Source organism: Magnolia sinica, chromosome 5 (assembly GCF_029962835.1).
Source record: "Magnolia sinica isolate HGM2019 chromosome 5, MsV1, whole genome shotgun sequence".
Classification (NCBI taxonomy): Eukaryota; Viridiplantae; Streptophyta; class Magnoliopsida; order Magnoliales; family Magnoliaceae; genus Magnolia; species Magnolia sinica.
Window position 1 is genome coordinate 34,370,622 of NC_080577.1, and position 26,638 is coordinate 34,397,259.

A 26,638-nucleotide genomic window follows, 5' to 3' on the forward strand; every position below is an offset into this window, starting at 1 on the left:
GTTATTCAGCTGTTGTACTGACATCAGCGAGGTCTATGGGCCTGATCATGAGGTATATGTTATATCCCAACCGTCATTCAGACGGAGGGGACTAACGAGCAGCATAGCTATTGTGTTACGTCAGCAGGTTTTGTGGGTCCCACATGATGTATGTATTTCATCCTACGTCAGCCGTCCATCTGGATGAGACCCTCCGTGATATTATGGTAAATTTAGATCATCCATCTCCCAGCTATATAGCTGCTAGATTGAACGTCTATCAAGTGGACCACACTGTAAAAAATCAGTGGAGGATTGATCGTCTACCATTGAAACCGTTTGGGTTCATTGAAGTTCTGGATCAATATGAAATTTGTTTTCCTCTTAATTCAGGTCTTTGAGACCTTATGATCAGATTGGATGGGAAATCAACCTTATGGTGGGCCCTGTGAATTATTTAACGGTGAAATTATCATCTTCACTGATGTTTATGGTGTGGTCCAGATGATCTTTCAATCATCATCTCCACTGCCATTTGTGGTATGGTCCACATGATCTTTCGATATGATTCATTTTTTGGGTAATGCTCTAAAATGATCTCTAAAAGTAGACGAATGGTGTAGGTAGTCTAGTTAGGCAGGGGGTCCCACTCGATGTATTTAAGGCCCATTATTGTAGCCCATGTGATGTGGCCCACTTGATGTATATGAGGCCCATTGTTGCGGCCCGTGTGAGAGGCTCATTGTGATGTATATTAGGCTCATGCCCATTGTGATGTATATTAGGCCCATGTGGCAAGGCCTATTATGTTGTATATGTGCCCATGTGTGACGCCCATTATGATGTATTTAAGGCCCATATGATGAGGCCCATTATAGTGTATTTGAGGTCCATTTGGTGAGGCCCATTGTGATGTATATGTGGCCCTTGTGTGAGGTCCATTGTGATGTATATTAGGCTCTTGTGTGAGACGCATTATGTTGTATGTGAGGCCCTTATGTGAGGTCATGGGCCCCACTATATGTTTAGCCATATGAGGGCCACTCTTTGTGAGCAATGTTGGTTGAATGTCCCCATTAATGGGCAATGATGGTTAAATGTCTACATTGTGACCTTCCCTTAGGCCTTGTTAGGCCCATTCTTGATATGAGTAGGTCATCTAAGCCCATCCTTGACATGAGGAGAGTACATCATCATCATATGACATGCTTACTATTTCTCCACAATCCATGCCCATACGCAACATATGTATGCATGATATGAGGAGTGATTGATCATAGCACATGCCATTGGGCGGATTATTATGGGACTCCCTGAGAGACGAAGTTCCCCACATGAGCGCGCGGTACGTGCGGGTTTGATGCATGACTAGATGGTATAACTCATGCATCTTGTATTTTGTGATATGACCACCATACGCCCTAGCGACATCAGGGTCGTGGCCTCCACAGGCATGTCGTGGATGGCCTAATAGGACACCGAAAATGTTTGGTTCTAACATACATGTGCGATAGATGTCCCTAGGTGAAAATCCCTAAACCCTCGAAGCCAAGGGACGCCCTAACGTCTAAACTGAATGGATATATATGAGAGCGTGAGGGCCGTATACGAGTAGGCCGCGTCTCCCACTGTGTCGTGGTCGGTTAGGAGGGAGTGTGGCCTTACCCGCCTAAGGGATTAGGCAATGTTAGGCTGAGTCTAACCAACATGAGGAATGGGTCCTCTATCAATGAGCCAGGCCGATATTGGCAGGTGGATCATGAGGTCTCTTCCACTTACTCAGTTGTGCGCTTGATAGGGCGACAAGCTGGCTTAGAGTGTACTAGACCCCGATGATGATCCCAGAGATGTATGGTATTGATATGTGGACTTTTTGAGTAGGAGTTACATACTCAGCATTTTACTCATTTATTCATTCATTCACTATCTACTTGGGCTGGTGGTGCGCAACTAATTGTTGTGTACCGTTACAATGGGCCAGGATTTCGGTTGGGCGCATGACCAACCTGAGATCAAGAGTTTACCACATTAAGTCTGGCTATCCAAATTTAGGTATGGGACTAGTTTGGATACAAGTCCCTTATGATGGACCCCATAACCTACGATATTACGTACTATCATCCCGACTTCACGCTCCACCTTGGTCATTTCATTCACACCGCATATTGCATTACATCCTTAGCATATAGCATTTGGTTTACTATGCTTCTATATTACATAGCCTGAATAAGGTTTACGGTATTATGGACTTGCCAGGATCTGCATATTACATTGCATCCATGGCATATGGCATTTTGGGTTGCTATGTTTCTGCATTTATATGGCCTAGATGAAGTTGAAGGTATTCGTGGACTCATCAGGATTTATTACATCCATGGCATATGGCATTTTGGGTTGCTATGTTTCTGCATTTATATGGCCTAGATGAAGTTGAAGGTATTCGTGGACTCGTCAGGATTTTATATTATATTGTATCCTTAGTATATGATACTTGGCTTACTATGTCTCTGCATTGCATAGCTGATCTACATTGCTTCCTCAGTATATGATATTAGCTTATTATGTTTTTGCATTGTATAGCCTAGATAAGGCTGATGGTATTTATGGACTTACCAGCATGTTTCTACATTGCTCTGATATTGTATACTTGGCACTTACCTTGCGCACACACTTATACCACCCTCTAAGCTTTCTATAAGCTTATGTACGATAGATGCGTGTAGGTGGCGTTAGGTCACAGCGGCATTGAGCTTGGAGCGTACAGCTATCTTCTGGAGCTTTGATTATCAATATATGTATTTCCCTTTTAGCATTGTATTTAACTATTTATATTAGTGGATATGTGATGATGATGTTGCCTGTGTGATTTGGGTAAACTAGTGGTTATGCTTCTTACGAGATAAATGTACGTTAAAAAATTTTCATTGTAGGACCTAGGATCGGAATCTGGCGTATGGGTGCTAGGAGCCAAGAATGGGGTATTACGGAGGCTGTCGGCGCCGGATTCAACAATCAAAAATTTTGTGAGTTCGGTTTCCGAGTTTGGGGCGTGACATACTATAATTGAAAGGCTTAGAGTTTACACCACTCATCTTCTCCAATTACATAATTGCCTGATTTCTCCTTCGATGCGCATCTAGGAAAAATCTTAGCCCCTTGAGAAAATTCATTTCCAAGCCCTTACAAGTATAGAGAATCCTTTCACCTCACAAAACCCTTGTCCTTAGAGAGAAAACACCTGCATTAATTAAGCCCTAATTGTAATTGGACTTAAATACCCTAACTTATGCTACTCCACATACACCATCAATCTGACCAACTCCCAGTCGATCGAACTGACAGTGTCCTACTCTATTCCATCTGAAAAAACCTACATTTTATCAGTCCAACCGACAAACCCCTGCTACTACTCCTGTACTAAGCATAAGCTAAGACATTTGCACAACAAGATTGAACTAAAGTTCATAATGATGGATACTGGTTGCTTATTTAAAAAATAAAAACGCAAAAAAGCAAAGCCAGTAGAAAGAGTGCAAAAGACTAAGAGAAAGTCCTGAGTGGAGTTAAAATAGAACAACCTCTCTCTCTCTCTCTCAATAACAATCACCCACAATAAAATCATACCAATGAAAATCAATGCTATAAAAAGAGTAATTCTTGTGATTTTCAAAAGGTTTGAAAAAAATGATATAGCATAGTAAGAGAATAGCTTGAGCCCAAGAGGGATAGTGTACCAGTAGATATATTAAGTAAACTCTGTAAAGAAGCCTACTGTGATGTATGTCTTATCCACCTTTTTTTTCAGCTCATTTTAGGGTACGGGCCTAAAATTAAATCATATCAAAAGTTTAAGCAGACCACACCACAAGAAATTATTAGGAATTGAATGTCTACAGTTGAAAACTTCTTAAGGACCACAGAAGTACTCGATCAAGTTGATATTTGTATTTTCCTGTCACCCATGTCTAGGTGACATTATGACAAATTGCATGACAAATAAACACTATAATATGGACCCTAAGAAGGTTTCAACAATAGACATCACTACCCCCATTGTTTCATGTAGTGTATTTGTTGATGGAGAAAAGAGATATATGGTGGCTTTGTTTCTATTTATGGATTGATTTGATTGTTTGCAGTTATAGTTTTTTTCCTTCTTTGGGACCTTCCTAACCAGTGGGTGCTAAAATAGGTTGTTCCATTATTAACATCCTATGTTCATTGTAATTATATATTGCTGTTGTAATTTCCATTATGGCCATCAATAATAATATCTCCCATCATCTTCTCCCGTGCACGTAGGATTACTACACTGGAAGCCGAAGCACATAAATATGTGTGTATTTTTTTCTTTGCTATACATTTTCTTCTTTGCTATATGGTATCAAAGCGAAAGATCTTGTGTAGTTGTGATCTAACTCATCATTAAGAAAGAAGGAAACATGTTGCCTCCTTTTTTCATTTTCTACAAAATTTATTTTCTTGCATACTTTGTCTCTTTATTTTTCTGCTCTGATCATTTCTCATTTATCAATGGGTGAATCGGATGCAAATCTTGGTTGGAAGCTTTCATCAGTCCTCTTGAATGGTATTAACTATGTACCTTGGTCAAGGGTTGTAACTTTATCTCTTGGTGGCAAGAAAAAGTTGGGTTTCATCAATGGAACAAAAGTTTGTCCTGCATCTATTAATACAGGATATAAAGATTGGATCTCCAGTGATCAACTTGTCAGATCTTGGATTCTTAATCTGATGGAACCCCATATTGCTAGAATTTTTACCTTCTCTGAATCTGCAAAGGAGTTGTGGGATTCAATAGCAGATTTATATGGTAGTCAAAAAAATGTTGCTTGAATTTTTAAACTTAAACTTGAGATTGCTGCGGCACAACAAGGTGAAAAAATGTTCATTGAAAATCTTAGGAATCTGAAAAGGATGTGGGATGAATTGAACATGTATCGCCCACATACTACTGATGTGAAAAATTGTTTGAAAAGAGATGAAGAAGACAATTTTCTCATTACTCAGTAGCCTGAAGCCTGAATATGAAAATATCAGGAGCTACACTTCTTTCTTTTTCCAGTGTTTGTGTTATTATTTAATGTGAAGAAACTTGGAAGAAGACTATGAATTTTGAGTAAAAATCTTTATCTGAGGAAGTTGAATTGAACGCTCTTTTGGCTAAGAAAGATGATAAAACAAAACCTTCTCGTACTGAAAAAGGAAAAAATACTTATCGAAATAAGGGTAGAAAAGAGCCTTACAATTGTGATCATTGTGTTAAATATGGGCACACCAAGGATTGATGTTGGGAATTATATCCTCACCTTAAATTAAACATTGACAAGAATAAGAAAGATTATGCTGCAAAAGCCGATACATCGATCTCAATGAATCAGTTGAGTCATCTTCTTCAACAAATCAGTAAATCCATGTCTTCTGGATAAGGTCATCCTGCCTCTACCCATGCTTCAGGTAATTTGCATGCTTACCTCACTTCATCTTTCAAAATTAATTCTTAGATTATTGATTCTGGAGCCACTGATCCCATGGTCAATAGTCTTTCTTCTATGCATAATTTTATTCCTAAGTCTGATAAACATGATGTTTCCGTTGTTAATGGAATTACAGTTCTTGTATTAAAGAGTGAAAAATTTGACTTCTTTCCATACAGTCACACTTCTGATACCATTGTTTTCTGTCTTTTCTAGTCTAGCTCCTTTCTGTTGAAAAAATTACTAATTCTTTGAACTGTGACACTATTTTCTCTCCTACTTCTATCATCTTTCAGGATCGAGAGTCGAAGAAGACGATTGGTGAAGGAACTTATTCACATGAATTGTACTTGCTAAATCTCACTGATAAGGCATGTTATACTAGCGACCTGGTGGAAAGTCACATCTTACATAAACGGCTTTAACATCCTTCCAATCATGTCTTAGCGAGACTTTTCCCTTCTATTTCTGTTGAATCTAGTGTGTGTGATGTCTGTCAATTTTCTAAACAAACTCGTTTACCATTTATTTGTTCTTTGTCTGCGTCTATTAAGTCTTTTGAACTGATTCATTCTGATTTATGGGGTCCTGCTCCAATTGATTCATATGATGGATATAAATACTTTACATTATTTATTGATAATCGATCTCGTGTTAGATGGTTATACTTGCTAAGATAAAAAACTGAGGTGTTATCTATTTTCAAAAACTTTCATAATATGGTGATTACTCAATTCAGTGCCAAAGTTAAGGTTTTCAGGTCTGACAATGGTACAAAATATACCAAAGGACCTTTCTCTAAATATATTCACAACCAATGTATTATTCACCAAACTAGTTGTGCGGGAACACCACAACAAAATAGGGTGGCAGAGAGAAAAAACCGATACATTTTAGAAACCGCAAGAGCTCTCATGTTTCAAATGAATGTTTCAAAAAGATATTGGTCCCAAGGAGTTTTGACTACAACATAATTGATTAATCAACTTCCTAGTCGAGTAATCAATTTTAACTCATCATTGGAAGTCTTAAAGAATCGAAAGCCTGACATATCTCATTTGCGGGTGTTCGGTTGTGTCTGTTATGTGCACTGATAAGCAATCCATCGTGACAAGTTGGATGCTCGATCAAATCAGTGTGTATTTTTTGGGTATTCTTCCACAAATAAATATCTTAAAAGATTGTTATTTCTCGTGATGTTCGCTTCGTTGAATCTGAATCTTATTTCCCAGCACAAAGTGATTACAGGAATGGGTCCTAAGGGGAGTACTTGTATGATTTGGTACCGCTTCTAACAGTAACTAATGATGTCATTGCCCGAGATATACCTCCAAAAAATGAAGCAACTCGTATAGTTGAAACAACAATACCTCAAATAGCAGCACCTCCAACTCAACGGAGATCAAGTAGAGAGACTCATCCTCCAAAAAGAATGAAAGATTTTTTTACTTACCATCTTGTCTCTTATTCTACACAGGCCTATTTGACATATGATAATGTTACTCAGTCTCATTCTGCTTTCTTGAGTGAAATATCTAGTGATCAAGAACAAAGACTTTTTTAGAAGCTAATTCCAATCTAGTTTAGAACAATGCTATGAAAGAAGAATTGTAGGCACTTGATGAGAATAAAACATGGGACATTGTTAGGTTGCCTCTAGGAAAGAAAATAGTTAGGTCTTGTTGGGTATGTAAAATAAAATATAAGAGTGATGGAACCATGGAATGACATAAGGCGAGATTGGTTGCTAGAGGATTTACTCAACCTTATGGAGAAGATTATAAAGAGACATTTGCACTCGTTGCGAAGATGAACACGTTTCGAGTTCTTATATCCCTGATAGTAAATCAAGATTGGAAATTATTCCAAATGGATATAAAAAAATGTGTTCTTGCATGGTGACATAAAAGAAGAAATTTATATAAGTGTACCACCTAGTCATCCACAAGAATCCAAACTTGGTTTAGTGTGCAAACTGAAAAATGCTATATACGGGCTTAAACAGTCATCACAAGCTTGGTATGTTAAGCTCAGTTATGTCCTTATGATTAATAACCTACAAAGGAGTGCTACAGATCCTTCTCTATTTGTTAAGAAAGGTATTTCAGGTACCATTATTGTTTTGGTCTATGTTGATTATATAGTGATCACAGACGATAATCAAGATAAAATATCAAAGATCAAGACTTTTTTAGATAAGCAATTTGTTATCAAAGACTTAGGAGTTTTAAAGTATTTTCTTGGATTATAAATTGACTACTCAAAAAATGGCATATTTCTTAATCAACAAAAATATGTGTTGGACCTGTCACAGGAAATTAAAAAATCGGGAGTAAGACTGTCAGACACTCTTACTAAAAGTGGCGGTAAGCTTGGTGATGATGGTGAATTATTTTCTGATATTGGTCAATTTTTAATATTAGTTGGTAGACTAATTTATTTAACTATTACTCGGCCAGATATCTCATATGCAATTAGTTTGGTCAGTAGATTTATGCATGCACCAAGAGTTAATCACATGAATGATGTCAACAGAATTTTGCATATTTGAAGGGTTCTCTATGAAGAGGTATATGGATTCGTAAAAATGGATACAGTTCTATTACTGCTTATACTGATGTTGATTGGGTTGGGTATCCAGTTAATCGAAGATCTACAATAGGATATTCTACATTAGTTGGAGGTAACTTGGTAACATAGAAGAGTAAGAAACAAAATGTTTTTGCACGATCAAGTGCAGAAGCAGAATATCAAGCAATGGCTTCAACCACTAATGAAGTTATTTGGATCCGAGCCTTATTGCAGGATTTAGGTTTTGGTTCATCTCAACTGAAAAAAATGTTCTATGACAATCAGGCTGCAATGCACATTACTTTAAATCCAGTTTATCATGAGCGGACTAAACATATTGAGGTGGATTGTCACTTCGTTCGAGAAAACGTGCAAGCCAATGTTCTTTGTACTCTTTTTGTTCGTAGCGACCAACAGTTAGCAGATATTTTCACTAAGGGACTACCCGCTGCCAAGTTTCAAGAGATATTGTCCAAGTTGGGCTTTATCGATATTTTCATACCAACTGGAGGGGGAGTATTGGTGGAGAAGAGAGATTTATGGTGGATTTGTTTCTATTTATGGATTGATTTGATTTTCTGCAGTTATAGTTTTTTTTCCTTCTTTAGGACCTTCCTAACTAATAGGTGCTAAAATAGGTTGCTCCATTATTAGCATCCTATGTTCATTGTAATTATATATTGTTGTTGTAATCTCCATTGTGACCATGGATAATAATATCTTTCATCCTCTTCTCCCATGCACGTAGGATTGCTACACTGGCAGCCAAAGCACATAAATTTGTGTGTATTTTCTTCTTTGCTATATGTTTTCTTCTTTACTATAGTAGTCTACTTGAGCTTTCGATATACTTTAATTTTAGACTTATGCCCTAAAATAAGCTCAAGAAACAATAAAACAATATTCATTTGTCAACGAAAATCAAAATTTTGAATAGGCCCTGCCTAAACCATTCAATATCTAAGCTGAAGCAAACCCAAGTGGGGCCCATTAACAACCCTATAAAATGGAGAGAAAGGATGTCCTTTTATATGCCACATGAGATAAACTTTCCTACAAGAATTTTACGACTGTGGACCCCACCTTTTATCCAACAATTTTTATGAAGCAATACAAACTTAACATACAAACTTAGACCTGCTCGTACGGACATCGAATTTGAGGACAAAAATACCCCTCCTTTCACTGTCGTTGCTTTCACTCACGTTGCTTTCACCCCCTTTCCACTAAGAAATACAAAAAACCCATTTTCTCCATCACAAAAATCCCTCCACTGGATCGCACCATTCTCCCATTGGATTGCATCCTCTCCATACATCAACATTTCCTCATCTTCCAAAAATGGCCGGTCCACCGAAGAAAGCACGCACCATAGGTATATTTTCATATATTGCCTGTTGGATGAAGCTTGCATCTGGGCCTTTGGTTCATCTATGTATACATCATCCGATGAACATGATGGATTACAAATAAAACATCATTGTGGGGCGTAGCAAGCAAAATTGAATTTTAGGATCAAATATAAACAGAAAAATGGATGAATGTCGTGGATAGTCCACATACATTCAAGTTGAATCTTTGGCCCAATTTAGTTAACTCAGCATGATAAAAGCATACGGATCAAAATGATTTCAAATTTCAAGAGTTCTTGGTCTATTTGACCTACTTCTCGGCAATATGCTCGAGTTGTCGCCGACATTTTCAGTTCATGATTGATTGAATTCCCCAAGTAATGACCTTAGAATTTGATGTTGGGCTACTTCAATCGCATTTCAAGTTCATTGAAATTCATATTAGGCTAGTTCAATTGCATTTCAATTATGTGTTAGGCTAGTTCAATTGCATTTCATATTCATTGAAATTCATGTTACCCTCGTTGAATTTTTAGTTTCCCCAACTGAATTTCTTGATTGCCCCGCTCAATTTCATGCTTACCCCGCTCAATTTCATGTTTGCCCTGCTCAATTTCATGTTTGCCCCGCTGAATTTCATGTTTGCCCCGCTGAATTTCATGTTTCCCCCACTGAATTTCATGTTTGCCCTACTGATTTTCATGTTTGCCCCGCTCAAGTTCTAGTTTGCCTTGCACAATTTCATGTTTGTCCCGCTCAATTTCATGTTTGCCCCACTCAATTTCCTGTTTGCCCCACTAAAATTCAAGTTTACCCCGCTGAATTTCATGTTTGCCCTGCTGAATTTCATATTTACCTCGCTGAAATTCTAGTTTGCCCCACTAAACTTCATGTTTGCCCCGCTAAACTTCATGTTTGCCCTACTGAATTTCATATTTGCCCCGCTAAACTTCATGTTTGCCTCGTTTAATTTCCTATTTGCCCCACTCAATTTCATGTTTTCCCCGCCCAATTTCATGTTTGCCCCGCTCAATTTCTAGTTTACCCCACTCAATTTCTAGTTTGCCCCGCTCAATTTCCAATTTCCCCCGCTCAATTTCATGTCTGCCCCATTGAATTTCATGTTTGTTAATGGCCTTGAAATTATAGCTAATAGATCATGATACTAAAATTTAGCAATAAAGAAATTATCAATTCTATGATTGTGTGATTGGTTACCCTGTGACAGATCCCATAAATCATCCCCAGATACCTATGCATGAAAGTTTTGGGTTACTTTGTAGATAGGACTCAAATCATCTTTCTAAGGCATGCATATTTTTAAAAAAAAAAATGGGCGGGGCAAAAACAACAGCACATGAAAATATCACAAGATTATGTGAATTTGAGGTTGAAGTGAGCATATCGTTCAATTTAGTTGATTAATTTTCCCATACAATCACAATATCTTGATGAATGTTGTGGCGTAGGTTTGATGCTGGCCACCAACTTGATGCAACCCTACTTTATCTAGGCTAGGGATCGGCAATGATAGTGCAAAACTTCCACAAGTGCAATTTGATAGGCTATTACATATGTTGATTACAATCAAGTGCTATCTAATAATCTATTACATATGTTGATTACAATCAACGAGTTAAGAAACAACATGTTCATGGGAAGAGTGTAGCTGAAATAAGGATGTTAAGATGGATGATTGGCAAGATAGCGAATAATAGAATTAGAAATGAATATATTTAAGTGAACTAATGAGTAACACCAACAGGTAATAAGATGGGGAAAAGGAGAGTTAGATGGTTTGGTCATGCAACAGAGACTAAGAACCACTTCGAGCCTGCTTACCGCCATTGCCCGAGCATGCTTACAACCATTACCATATTATTGTAAATTTTTGCAGCCTAAATAACATAAAAATGCCAAAGGCATATGATGGTTAGTATATATTATTGCATTTCACAGCTGCTACATTACCACAAAAAGGAGAAAACACTTGAATTCCTTGAGTAATGACCTTAGAATTTGATGTTTGGCTAGTTCAATCGCATTTCAAGTTCATTGAAATTCATGTTAGGTTAGTTCAATTGCATTTCAATTATGTGTTAGGCTAGTTCAGTTACATTTCAAGTTCATTGAAATTCATGTTACCCTCACTGAATTTTTAATTTTTTATATAAAACTGCCTTTAGAGCTTCTCATTAAGATCGAAGAACAAATTACAATTTCAGGGGACTTGAATTTCCAGTTTCCCCTACTAAATTTCGTGATTGCCCCACTCAATTTCATACTTGCCCCGCTCAATTTCTAGTTTACCCCGCTCAATTTCATGCTTGCTCTGCTCAATTTCATGTTTACCCCGCTCAATTTTCAGTTTGCCCTGCTCAAATTCTAGTTTTCCCAGCTCAATTTCATGTTTGCCCTGCTCAATTTCCAGTTTGCCCTGCTAAATTGCATTTTCCCCCGCTGAATTTCATGTTTGCCCCACTCAATTTCATGTTTACCCTGCTCAATTTCTAGTTTGCCCAGCTCAATTTCATGTTTCCCTCGCTGAATTTCATATTTGCCCCACTCAATTTTCAGTTTGCCCCACTGAATTTCATGTTTGCCCCGCTGAATTTTCAATTTGCCTCGCTGAATTTCATATTTGCCCCGTTCAATTTCATGTTTGCCCTGCTGATTTTCATGTTTGCCCCGCTCAATTTCATTTTTGCCCCACTGAATTTCATGTTTCCCCCGCTGAATTACATGTTTACCCTGCTCAATTTCCAGTTTGCCCCGCTCAATTTCATGTTTGCCTCGCTGATTTTCATATTTGCCCTGCTGAATTTCATGTTTTCCCCGCTCAATTTCATGTTTGCTCCACTGAATTTTCAGTTTGCCCCACTTAAATTTTAGTTTACCCCGCTAAATTTCATGTTTGCCCTGCTCAATTTCATGTTTACCCCGCTCAAGTTCTAGTTTGCCCCGCTCAATTTCCAGTTTGCCCCGCTCAATTTCATGTTTTTCCTACTGAATTTCCAGTTTGCCCTGCTGAATTTCATATTTGCCTCGCTCAATTTCATGTTTGCCCCACTGATTTTCATATATGCCCCACTCAATTTCATGCTTGCCCCGTTGAATTTCTAGTTTGCCCCACTGAATTTTCACTTTGCCCAGCTGAATTTCTAGTTTGATCTAATCAATTTCCACTTTGCCCAGCTGAATTTTATATTTCCCCCTCTCAATTTCCACTTTACCTCGCTCAATTTCATGTTTGCCCCACTCAATTTCATGTTTCCCTCCCTCAAATTATTGCTTGCCTCGCTGAATTTTCACACCTCCCTCGCTCCATTTCTAGTTTGCCTCGCTCAATTTTCATGATTGCCTCGTTCTATTTCTAGCTTGCCTTGCTAAATTTTCATGCTTGCCTCACTCAATTTCATGATAGATAGCGTCGCTGAATGTAGCGAGCACCACATGAAGTCATTCGTATCTTTGAAGCCCTAATCCATATAAGCTTACTCTCTCTAGTTGTTTATTTAAAAAATAAACGCATTGCTTACTCTGTATTTCCTTAATTCCTATATCATTCTCGTCTATTATGGAACGTGAGTACTCGGTCCTCTATTTCGTGTTTGCCCTGCTCAATTTCATGTTTGCCCCGCTGAAGTTCATGTTTGCCCCGTTGAATTTCATGTTTGCCCCACTGAATTTCATATTTGCCCCGCATAATTTCATGTTTGCCCCGCTCAATTTCATGACTGAATGGTTTACATTGACGATAGGTCACCCCATGTGCCATTTAAAACCTTGTAAAATATTGGGGGCATTAGCAAAACCCATGTATGTGTGTGCACATGGGTATATGTATATCTATGCATATATGTATGTATATGCACTTATATGTGCAAGTGTGCAAGCTATAAGGGTGGGTAGGATAGGGACACGCTCAAGTCGAGCCTGACCCATTCATTTATGGCAACATCTTCTGACCCAAGACCCATAACCTGACAAACTAAACTTCCCACAACCTAGCCCATGACAGCTGACAATCAGTAAGCGAATGATACCGACAAGGCATATTTTTGTTTCCACTCGTAAATTATAGTTCTGTCTATATCATTCACATAATTTCTTACTCCCATTTAAGAAGGCTACAATGGCATAAAAATCATAAAAAATTTCCTGAATCGATGTCAGCAAAATCACCCTAGACATATCTTTGTTACATGCCGAGTGCTGAATTCGAGTGTAGATATGCAAGGCTCCTCAATGCTCCAAGTGCTACTTTTAGTGTACAAGGCCAGTCCATCTTCAATTCACTAATACCTAAGTTATCAGTATTAGAAATTATAAGTTAAAAGAACAACAATGGATGAATGGGCATTGTTTGGCTTGAAACAGGTAATGATGATGAGCCTTGCTAAGTCTACACACTTGTGCAATAAAGGTTTTATCATTAATTTGAACTGTCTAGTATGTGCAACCCACCGTTGAAGGTCATATATATATATATATGTATGCTAGCCTTACATATAATCACTTACCAGTTTGCTTACCAGTACTATTGTCTACTTGGCGATTTTTTTATAAAAGAAAGCACCGAAAAAAGTAATAAGATATGCATGTAGTGTATCCTGAAATGGCTTGTCAAGTTTGCTACTGTTTAGTGTACGATGCTCCATCTTAGATATTTCACTGAATACCCAAGTTATGAAATATTAGAAATTATAAGTTAAAAGAATTCCATAGTTTGTGTATGAAATAAGTATTCTTTTATTCGGCTTGAAACTATGTAATTTGATGTATGAAGCAATTCCATAAAGAAAGAAAACAACATATAATACAATAAAGACACAATGTGATTCACACCTCATTGCACATCTCACAAATGCACTTAGTGCTTTGTTCACAGTTTGAAGGTTAAATGAATTAGAGATGGGCTGTTAGTGCTTTAGCATCTCTACTTTTTAATTTCATAGGTTTCGGAAGTTGATAAGATTGGTGAACTTGAATCAATGGGATTTACCAATGAAAGCTTGAAAACAATAAGGGTAAAAACTCGGGCATGTAGTGTATTGCCAATTGATAATGAAGAGTCTCTTGTTCATCTCTACTTTGGTTGTTTGAAATAGTAAAGCTTGTTTCATATTTGATGAATGCACCAAGAGAAATGATTGCTTTGGTAGAAGTAATTCCATAGTCTTGTGTATGATCTCACTAAGAGGTTCCATTTCTTCTACTCAAATCAGTTATTCTATGTAATTTGTGTAGAAGCAATTCTCTAAGATGTCTATGAAACTTATGCACTAATAAGGTAATTGAAATGTAATGACACAAGTGTTAATTCCACCTACATTGCATCATCTCCAAATGCGACCTTTAGTCTCCTTTTGTTAGACAGTTTTCGAATTGTAAATGAATTAGAATTGGTGCTTTAGTGCTTTAGCAGTTGCTCTCACTAATTTAAAATATAATTCAAGTCTTGTTATGGCAACCCATCCATTGTATGCAGTGTGTTTGATGCAATCATGCATGCATCTGGAAACCGAATTGCGAAGGAGACAATGAGATTCTTATTATTTAATTTCAGCTTTCCTATTTCTCTCTAACCATAGACGCTCTTCTTAGTATCATGCATATTCATGGTTTTCCATTTCCATTGCTTACAGGATTATGTTGCAACAAGATGGTATAAAGCTCCTGAATTGTGTAGATCCTTTTTTCCTTAGAAGCATGTGAAGAAAAAATGAGGTCATTTATAAATAGCAATCAAGGGGTCCTTGTTGCCTTGTTGGCTATAATCGACATGAATAACCTGTAAATCAAAACCATTACATTCCAATCTTTCAACATAATGCCACTCTTGCTATTGGTGTTGTCAATTAACCAAGGTGAAGTTTTGGTTTCATAACAAAATATGTTATAAAGAGGGAGATAAATTGACTGAGATGTTCATTTGGGGAGATTTCCCTTCATGTATTATTCGGAGATTCCAATCTCTTAGAATTGTAGCTCTCACATTATCATTTAAAATATAATTCAAGTCTTGTTATGGCAACCCATCCATTGTATGCAGTGTGTTTGATGCAATCATGCAAGGGAACCGAGGAATTTCCAGTTTACCCCGCTCAATTTCATGTTTGCCCCACTAAATTTCCAGTTTACCCCGCTCAATTTCACGTTTGCCCCGCTCAATTTCACGTTTGCCCAGCTCAATTTCCAATTTTTCCCGCTCAATTTCATGTTTGCCCCGTAGAAATTCAAGCTTGCCCCACTCAATTTCATGTTTACCCCACTCAACTTTATGTTTGCCCCGCTAAATTTCATGTTTGCCCTACTGAATTTTCAGTTTACCCCGCTGAATTTCATGTTTGCCCCGCTCAATTTCATGTTTGTCCCGCTCAATTTCTAGTTTGCCCTGCTCAATTTCATGTTTGCCCTACTGAAATTCTAGCTTGCCCCACTCAATTTCATGTTTACCCCGCTCAACTTCATGTTTGCCCTGCTGAATTTCATGTTTACCCAGCTTAACTTGATGTTTGCCCCACTGAATTTTCAGTTTGCCCCACTGAATTTCATTTTTGCCCCCACTGAATTTCATGTTTGCCATGCTTAATTTCATGTTTGTCATGCTGAATTTCATGTTTGGAATTTAAGATGCAACTGATTGGGTCCTTCTAACCTTAGGTCAATCCTACTTTTTATCTACCCTTCATAAACCTAACATTTGTTTGATTTTAACCTAATCGAGTCCCGAAATGATGTCGTAACTGCAATTGCAATTGCAAGTGATAGATGACATAGGAGAAGTTACTATCTTCAACTCTAAAATAGTCAATTCAACCATATAATCAACAATCAATCATTTTCTAGTTTGCCCCTTTGCTTGGTACAGAGTAAAGAGAATTGACTGAAAGCAGTCTAACAAACTATACTTTAGCTCGGATAAGATATGACCCAGCTCTTTGCCGAATCTTTTCCCAAACTCTATTATCCATTTTCATCGTTAATATTTTTTTCTCACCAAAATACATAGCCAAAACTTCCTTGTTCGTCTTTGATTTTTTTTTTTTTCCTTCTTTTTTGTTGTAAAGAATAGTTCTATAGATTGATTAAATGCTCAATTGGTGCAAAACTTGCCAACTGAATGAAGCAATCTTTTTATGAATCAGTTTTTGTAGAGTTTGATCTTGTTCCACTAGCAAGTGCTTCCCTCGCAAAGGTTCGTGTTGCTCACATGCATGATGGCAAAAAAGTTGTTCTAAAGGTAATTTTTTGGCGTTCTTCCATTTGCATAGGCAACTAGAGCTTCAAACTTCAGATTGGAAAATTCATGTTTGCCCTGCTGAATTTCATGTTTGCCCCGCTGAAATTCAAGCTTGCCCCACTCAACTTCATGTTTGCTCCACTGAATATCATGTTTTTCCCCCTGAAATTCAAGTTTGCCCTGCTTAATTTCATGTTTGCCATGCTGAATTCATGTTTGGAAATTAAGATGCAATTGATTGAGTCCTTCTAACCTTGGATCAATCCTACTTTTTATCTACCCTTCTTAGACCTAACATTTGTTTGATTTTAACCTAATTAAGTTTCAAAATGATGCCATAGCTGTAGTTGCAGTTGCAAGAGATAGATGGCATAGGAGAAGTAAACTATCTTCAACTCTAAAATAGTCATTTCAACCATATAATCAACAATCAATCATTTTCTAGTTTGCCCCTTTGCTTGGTACAGAGTAAAGAGAATTGACTAAAACCAGTCTAACAAACTGTACTTTAGCTCGGATAAGATATGACCCAGCTCTTTGCCGAATCTTTTCCCAAACTCTATTATCCATTTTCATCGTTAATATTTTTTTCTCACCAAAATACACAGCCAAAACTTCCCTATTCTTGTCTTTGAATTTTATTTTTTTTTCCTTCTTTTTTGTTGTGAAGAGTAGTTTTATAGATTGATTAAATGCTCAATTGGTGCAAAACTTGCCAATTGAATGAAGCAATCTTTTTATGAAATAGATTTTTGTTGAGTTTGATCTTGTTCTACTATCAAGTGCTTCCCTCGCAAAGGTTCATGTTGCTTACATGCATGATAGCAAAAAAGTTGTTGTAAAGGTAATTTTTTGGCGTTCTTCCATTTGCGTAGGCAACTAGAGCTTCAAACTCCATATTGGAAATCTCTATGGCATAAATTTAGAACTTTTTCATATTAAAGGTTACATTCTCTATGGTGTCCTAATACTTTGTTTCTTCTTCTTTTTCTTTTTCTTTTTTTTCTTTCTTTTTGGGTTAGCTTGTTAGTACACACCATGTCAGTACACACACTCCATGTTAGCCACCCCCACTAGGGATCGATACCAAGACCTCAAGTGTTGAAACGAGGTATCTCCACTTAGTCTACCAGTTGAGCTATGGATCTGGGTGTTATTTATTTATTTATTTATTTATGCATCAGGTGTGAAGAAAAATGTTGATAAAGTAATGTCTGCATTGAAGGAATGGACTCAAATTTCCTATGGTTTCAAAAAGAAAATAAAGGTGTATATCTGAACTATTGTATTGTTGCCTCTTTGATTTGTTAGAAAGGCACTACAGTAGGCATTAGGTGATTCTTTGAAATAAAACTCAATGACACATTTGAGTTTCAAGAATGGTTAAATGAGAGCAATGAGAAATATGAATATGTCCAAAAGGAAATACTAGATGGTCCAAACAGTGGACCTAGCCTCTGGATGCTAATATATCTAAAGAGTCACTTTGATCCAAGGATCGGTGTGATATAAACTTCCACTGTCTGAACTGTATGTCTCAAACTCAAGTGTGTTCCTAGCAAGTCTTTAAAGGTGTTTTATTCTTATAATCTTATTCCAGTTCTGATTCAACTGCTCCTATTAATCCAAACTATCCAAATTGTTTTGGTAATTCTTTTTTATTTTAATCTAGTGTTATTATTATTATTATCATGGGTCATTTGTTTCATGTTTGGGAAAATATAGAGTTAGGTCAGTGACGGATACTTTGCTACTAGTTTTGAAAGGGATAGGAGTCCTCTCTTGGGTTGTCATGGTTCACCAACTGGATTGGTAAGTATTTACATGCTTTGTTCGTTTGTTATTAATTTTTGTTTTGTTCCCCATTTATTTTCTTTGTTGGTTTTTTATTTTTCATGGCAATCCATCCACTTTTAGCATTTGTACTGAAAAGTGCATCTGAAGTAGGAGTTGGACGGATATTGTTTGGCTAAGCTCTGATTTGTTTACCATTTAGCCATTTGGGTTTGATATATGCATCCAATCGCATACACAACGCTTGGATAATTTGTCTTTCAGATCTTGTGGTCTCATGTGAGAAATGTACGAGAATGTGCCCTTATAATGAATAAAGAGGAAGAGGATAGAGGGAGTCCTTACAGTTGTGGCGGTTAGTCCTATTGCATCTGAGTGTGCATGCAAAAAGCCTCTCTCAGTCATGTCACTTTCCTACCATCTGTTTGTGCATTTGTTCAGCTGAATTAAAGTGAATATCATGTATCAATGCAGATACAGTTTCTTTGTTTTTCATGCTCCAGATACACTTTGAATTAAAGTGAATATCTTGTATCAACTAGAGATGTGTGGCCCACCCATATGGTTTTGTACAGACCATCAAATGGCTTACTTTAATTTGAGAGATGCTTTGCCCTCAAGAGGATACTCATAATCCTAGTTGCACTGCACTGGGACACTTGCACATATCAATCCATTGATGTATAATGTTCCTTGGGTTTTAATGCACATTTCAAGGGCTACCATGCGAACATCACACTGATCGGACAAATACAAAACATTTAATCAATGGTCATTAATATGGTCAGTTAAGATAATATGCACAAACACAGGTCCAATCAACAATTTGATGTTAAGTGCATCTTGATTATAACCATCAGTATGCAACTAAAGCAATTTGAAGTTGCTTGATATTCTTGGATTGCCTTTTATTTGACCAGCATAACCAAACTTCAATCTTTCAAAAAAAAAATTTAGGGCCCCAATTCTTTCCTGCCAACCAAGTATGTGCAGACCCTATGGCACTCTATAGCTACGGATTATAACCGTAGCCATAGGTACCATAGCTGTTCTAACAGTTGACCCCGACCATGGGACAAGACATTGAATCACCCGGTCAACCTCCCACTGACCCAGTCGACCCCGATTCAATGTCTTGTCCCACTGTCGAGGTCGGTTGTCAAATCGGGTACGGTATCTAAAGATACGGTTATAATCTGTAGCCATTTAGGGCTACCAAACCTGTAGCCCTAGACCGGCTTACTAAAAAACAGGGGCGTTTTCATCCTTGTAGTCGCTGTTTGTACGAGCAGGTATAATTTCGTATGTTAAGTTTGTTTACTCTATAAAAACTGCTGGATAAAAGGTGGGGTCTAGAGTCGTAAAATTCTCCTTTCCTACAGAAAACAAAAACATAATAAATAACAAATAACATTCTTTATACACCCATCTGTTTTGAAACCACTTAATGACAGCAATATTAATTACATGCCTCCAGCGACATGAGTTCTTGGGAAACGGATTGGCTACTCCCACTGCCACCAGGCCCGGGGCTCGTGGTCGGTGCTATGTGGGCCCCACAACAATCTATGTATTTCATCCATTTTTAAAGATCATTTTAGGGCTTGATCCCAAAAATGGGAGGGACATAAATCTCAATTGGACGGATATCCATCATTAAAATCCTCCTAAGGCCCACTGTACCGTTTCTTTGACATCCAACCTGTTGATTAGGTCATAAACTCCCGGATGAAGGGAAAAAACATATATCAGCTTGTTCCCAAACTTTTACGGCCCGAAAAGGTCTTTAATGGTTTACACTCATTAAACACTATTAGTTGTAATGTGGTCCACTTGAGATTGGGATATACCTCATTTTTGGTCTCATACCATAAAATGGTATAGAAAAATAAATGGACAGCATGATGAAACACATACATCATGGTGGGGCCAACAGAGCACCGACCACTAGCCATTGGCTGATTGCAGGGGGAGTAACCAATCCGTTTCCGAGTTCTTGAAGATGGGCCATTTCATGATTAGACGGTCCACATGTAATGTACACAGGGTACACTAGGATGGTAAATGTCGTACGACACGTGTCCTTCCTTTATATAATAACAAAGGGAAGCGGATTTGGCTGGTGTACCACACACCACCAATCTATCCGTGTGTTGACGTCAAGTTCTGTGGGTCCCATCATGAGGTATGAGCTATATCCAAACCGTCCGTCCACTGCAGAGCTTCTCATAAGGCTTGGGTCAAAAATTAATACAGATTCAATGATCAAGTGGACCACACTGCAAAAAAGCAGTGGGAGATTAAAAGTCTACCATTGAAACCATTTTAGGGGTCACAGAAATTTTTGGATCAGTATGATATTTGTTTTTTATCTTCATCCAGGTCTTTGTGACCTTATGAACAGATTAGATGGAAAATAAATGTTATGGTGAGCCGTATGAATGTTTTAACGGTGAGAATCATGGTCCCCACTGCTATTTGTAGTGTGATCCACTTGAAAATTGGATATGAATCATTTTTCGGATCAATATCTAAAATGATTTATCCAAATGGATGAACGGTGTTGATAGAATAAATATATCATTATGGGCCCCATGTAACTTTGATCTCCTTTGAACCGTTCATACAACTCGGGAGTTCGAGGAGCTTCCGCGTTCGTCTTCAAGCGACACGTACCCATACTAGCTAGATTGGTGGTGTACCACACACCACCAATCGGAAACGGATTGGCTACGCCCCCGCCACGAGCCAACGACTGGTGATCGGTGCCCCGTGGCCCTATCATGATGTATGTGTTTCATCCATCCTGTCCATCTATTTTTCTAGACCATTTTATTGTATGAAACAAAAAATGAGATATATCAAAATCTAAAGCGGACCACATTACAGGAAACAGTGGTAAATAAACTTCGACCATTAAAATATTTTTGAGGGCCGTAAAAGTTTTGGATCAAGCTGATATTTGTTTTTTCCCTTCATATGGGTCTTTATGACCTAATCAACAGATTGGATGTCAAATAAACACTACAGTGGACCTTAGGAGGATTTTAATGGTGGATATCCAATCGTTATTGTTTTCCTGTTGTGTGGTCCAAATGAGACTTATATCCCTCTAATTTTTGGGATCAACCCTAAAATTATATTTAATAATGGATGAACGGATGGATTATACACATACATAATGGTGGGGCCCACAGAGCACCGACCATCAGCCACCGCCACCGAGCCGGTGGCAGACAGAGTAGCCAATCCGTTGCCCTTTTTCTTGCATGTGAAACAAGGGCTGAAATTGACAACTACTCCCAACCCATTGAGAAAATAAAAGAGAAAAGAAAAGAAAATAACGGATGGATATGATTTTGAAGAAATGGCCCATCACGGTCGCCTCCAATCTCCCACACGTTTGCCAGGTGTACTAAGTAAAGAAAACGAGAAAAAAGTGCAAAACAATGGTCTAGCTGGACAAAATGTATGTAGACGAAATTCTACATTCCATGGCCTCAAGAAATGCACTGTCCCTGGTTTTTCAGATTGTCACAAGTGGGGCCCACAGTTTTTTCAGATTGGACTAGTGACACTACAGGGATAGAATATGCCCATCGCATCTTTTCAATATTTCATCCCATCCACAAATGACTTATCAGGAATCAGGACCATCCTTCATTGTCAATGTTCGATTACAGGGCCATCCACAGAAATGCTGAAAAGATCGACGGTCCACATCAACTTACCATCTCTAGATGTGGTCCTGATGGTTGACACGGGTAAAAAATATGTCTATTTGATCATCTAAGCTTTGGATCTTGTTGAGATTGAGGCAATAGATGGTAGGATGGTGCATAGCTATCTATCTTTGCCTCAGTGGGAAGAAATGTCAACACTAGGATTTGTCTTCTCTGTACCAAAAATCTTCCAAGCAAAAGCATCTCTCCTCTATTGAAGATTCCAAGCACTTACTTCCAAAGCTGTTCCACCTCAATGGGCCACAGATGGTAGGCCATACACGTATATGGATGCTTCTTTCTCATGAAATACCAACAAGTAGATGTGGGCCTATGACACCTCACATTCACTAATTTTCTTTTGAAGGGATGCTTCTAATCATACTACTATATAATCTCTATTTCCCTTAAATGAACTAATGTCAGTGTCCTAATTATGGCAATTAAGCATTTGATTAGTGACTTTGAGCATGTTGCTGTAAGGAATTCCAGCATATACATATGTGGGACCCAATTCTTTGACGATCCAAACCGTTGATCTGACTAGACTTATTATAGATGGGGGATACCTCAAAAATCTCATAGATTGGAAGATCATAACCTTATAAATAAAATTGAGAAATGATCAGCTGCAGCTGGTTGGGTGCTAATTTAGCATCCATCTCTGTCTTTGCTGCCAAAGTGTCAGTTTTCTAGTAAATCCGAGCCATGTAAATGGTGGGTCCCACTGTGAAGATTACCTATATCGAAAAGCAATTTTATCGACTCATTAATCAGGCCACATCTTTATCTGAGTCAAACCTTTGGACATCATTTTTGTTTCCACGGTGTGGCCTGCATGATGAGTGGATCGTCCTGACTTCTCTACCAGGTAATCTTCCTGTCATGGCCCACTGTTTAAATGGATGGGATGTCCTACACAGATGACACGTTTTCCAGGGAGCGATGGGGATGCATGCTAAGGTAGCGTACAACCGGCTGCAGGTGAATTTCCCATCCCATACATGGATTGAACCGTGGGCCACAGATGTTAGAATGCAAGGTCCCATTACTAAGGAAATCAAAAGATAATTACATAGCAATGATGAAGTGTCAAGCTACGAATCAAGAAAGAAATATGTGAAAAACCCAACCGTGGATTGACGCACGACGTGTGGACACGTGGAGGCATTCACAAGTGAAAATTTATTAAATATTGGAGCAGATATTCAAATGGGGGGCAAAACGTGGTATTTAGACGTGTGGATGTTTTGTAAGTGGGGAACGGATTCCTCTACAACACGTCTTCTACTCGGCGCATTAAAAATCCAACCTCGCAGGCCTGCCATGTTGTATTTATAAAATCTACTCCATCCATCAGGTTCTATCATCGAATATAATATTAAGAAAGAAAAATTATCCATATACGTATCTCAGGTGGGCCACACAACAGGGAACAAAAGGGATGGGATGCCAACCATAGGTTTGTAAGTGAGGCCACCGTAGTGTTTGTCTTTCATCAAACCCATTAATCAGCTGTAAATCACAAAAATGAAGTGAAAATACAAAAATCAGCTAGATCCGAATATTAAGTCGGTCACACCATTTGAAATCAAAGGTTTTAAGAGAAGTTTTATATTGTCTCATTGTTATGTCCCCTAAAAAAAAATTATTTCATTTTATTGGGACAACCTCTTACATGTACGGTTAAATTAATGATTCCCTCCTTATGGACGGAGTGGATTTATAAACAAAAGATGGTGGTACCACAGAAGTTGGGCGGCTCGTGAAACAGGTGTTGTAGAGGATGCGGGTCCGGTGAGTGGAATGAATTGCGTTGATTTGATCCTAGAAACACAGTAAAGGTGGAGACGTGTATCAAAGGGTTTCTGAGTAGGATTCCATAATAGATAGGAGAATGGATTTTTCTTTTTTCTTTTTAAAATTTTTAATTTTAGGGAATTTTATGAATACTACCTCATTAATTCAGTATTTACATCCCAGCCTTTCGTTGGACTTGTTAATGGATGCTGTGAGAAGGGATCGGCTGCTCGGGTGGGCCCCACAATAATATTTATGTAAAATCCACTCCGATCACCACATGTGTCATATCATTTTAGGCCCAAAAAAAAAATTTAAGACCCATTCATTATTCAAGTGGACCACACGATTAGAAACAGTGTATAAGACAATGCTTACTATCCACACTGCTTGGCTTAGTGTACCCACCTACATCATGGATAGGTATGATTTTTTTTGTTCTAGGCCTAAATTTTAGTTTGGATTCTAATGTCAGAACTGGATTTCTTTAACTTTTTTTTCCTTTGCCGTGGCCCGATCTGTTATCCCTAGAATTAATATGGGATTACACGTCTAAATGTAAGAGAGTGGATTTCTCATATACATCTAAGTGGGTCCCATAAAAAAAATCAAGGGTGAGCTTACCAGAGATTTTTTTTATTTTTTTGAAAACAAGATGTGTCAAGTCCAACAGGTTGGATCACAGAGTTATGGTTCCCCCAATAGATAACTTCAAACCTATTGTTCCAATCAACATCCCTCCCTTTTAATAGGTTAGATAAGGACCACCTAATGAAAAATCAGCCCAATCTAATCAGCTAGTCGGCTGGACCATAGAAAGTAAATTTTACTATTGATAAATAGCAAAAATACAACTGAGGTCTGATAAATGAGTAGATGTGACTGATTTTTGTAAGAATAAATCATCATAGTGATTCCAAACTATTGGATGGGTTGGAGTTTGCAAGCATATGAACCAATGGAATGCCATTTGGATGACCCTGCTAGCTGGACTTACCACCCTGTCTTCTTTGGATGTATCATTGGAGCTTTAGGAACAGTTGAGGCTATTGATTTTTTAAGGGGGCGCTGTAAAATTCACTTTGACTATTAGATGAGTAATCTTAATTTAGGTTTGGGATTTAAAAAAAGAAAAATAAAATAAAATAAAATCAAGCCGGACTATGATTTCAGATGAATCACACCAAAAGAAATAATTAGGAGAAAGGCTAGAGCCCAAAAATCATGCTTATTCATGATAAGGGTGGACCATATCAAGAGAACTAGTGTGAAGGGTGAGTTACGTGGGATGCACCACACAAGCTGGGAACCCGCAGTTGCATGGCGGGCCCAACTTCCATTAATAAATGGAACTGAAAATACTTTGGTTGATATTATTATTATTATTATTATTTTATTATACACACATACGACCCACGCACACGCGCACCCTAGTAGTGGGATTTCACCGCCTATGGGTATCGAACCCCAAGGCATCGGGTTAAAACTCCTCGGAGTCTACCACTGAGGTAAGGACTCGAACCCTTGATAATTACTTAAATTAAGGAAAACATTTTAAAAAACATTACTAGATATAAATACGGTATTTAATTTATAAAATCCCCTTTATTTTATTGGAGAACTAACTTGCCTATGAAGTTTGCCTATTCAAGAAAATGATTTGGTCCAAAAAAATTGCTGGTCTACCCATCATGTGGACCACAATGCTAGGGATACACCACCATAGTAATTTTGGTCACCCATTTGTTTAGAAAACTATGGTTAATCTGATGAGTGGAGCAGCTACAGTGGGACCCACTTGATGGATGGATTGGATCTTGTACCATGTGGGCCATGTTGACACATTTGATGGCATGTATATGGGTTGATGCAGGCATGTGGGATTATTAGAGCTGCCAACTTACAGTGTTTATGAATGGAAAGCTGAAAGTGTTTCTTGATGGTTGGTGTAACTCATGTATGCTTGCCTAGGTTGTTCATGGTGGATATCCTCCCTCGTGATCCAACTATTCTTCTAATAGGTGCCATTATGATTATTGTGCGCAGAAATACACTGATGGCAAAAGTATTTAAACCTGATCTGACAACATCAGATCCAACGGCTAGCAAGCTGACACATGATGGCACTACTGTAAGAAAGATCAAGACGGATATCTTCACAGCCGATGTGATTGGTAGGAGAAGATCGTGGAACATAAGGAATGTTGCAGACAAAAGACATCAACGTACATCAAACCATAATGTGACACGTGGCAATGCGAGAGAGATGGTACACTTTGTAATGGATTGAAAAAGAAGTCACGGTCAATATTATGGCTGGCGATGAAGCTTCTCGCAAGTAAGAGCTCCAATGTGCATGATTAGCTATGCCATGTTTAGCAATAAGGGCTTCAATATACGCGGTTAGATAAGGTAGTGACCAACAACAAAACATAATGTGATTAGCCAAGCGCATGTGAAAGTAAGTCGATTACTGCAAATCATGAAAGATTATCTCCGGTTAGAAATGTGATTAGCCACACCTAACAACTAGCTGATTGGAAGAAAATCTCACAAACTTGCTTAGAAAATTTGCCCCGTCTACTAATTAGTTAATCAATTAATCAATTAAGAGAAAATTCCATGCCACTCCAATATGACACAACACTACCTTTTAGCTCGATGCTCTTTATCATTTGT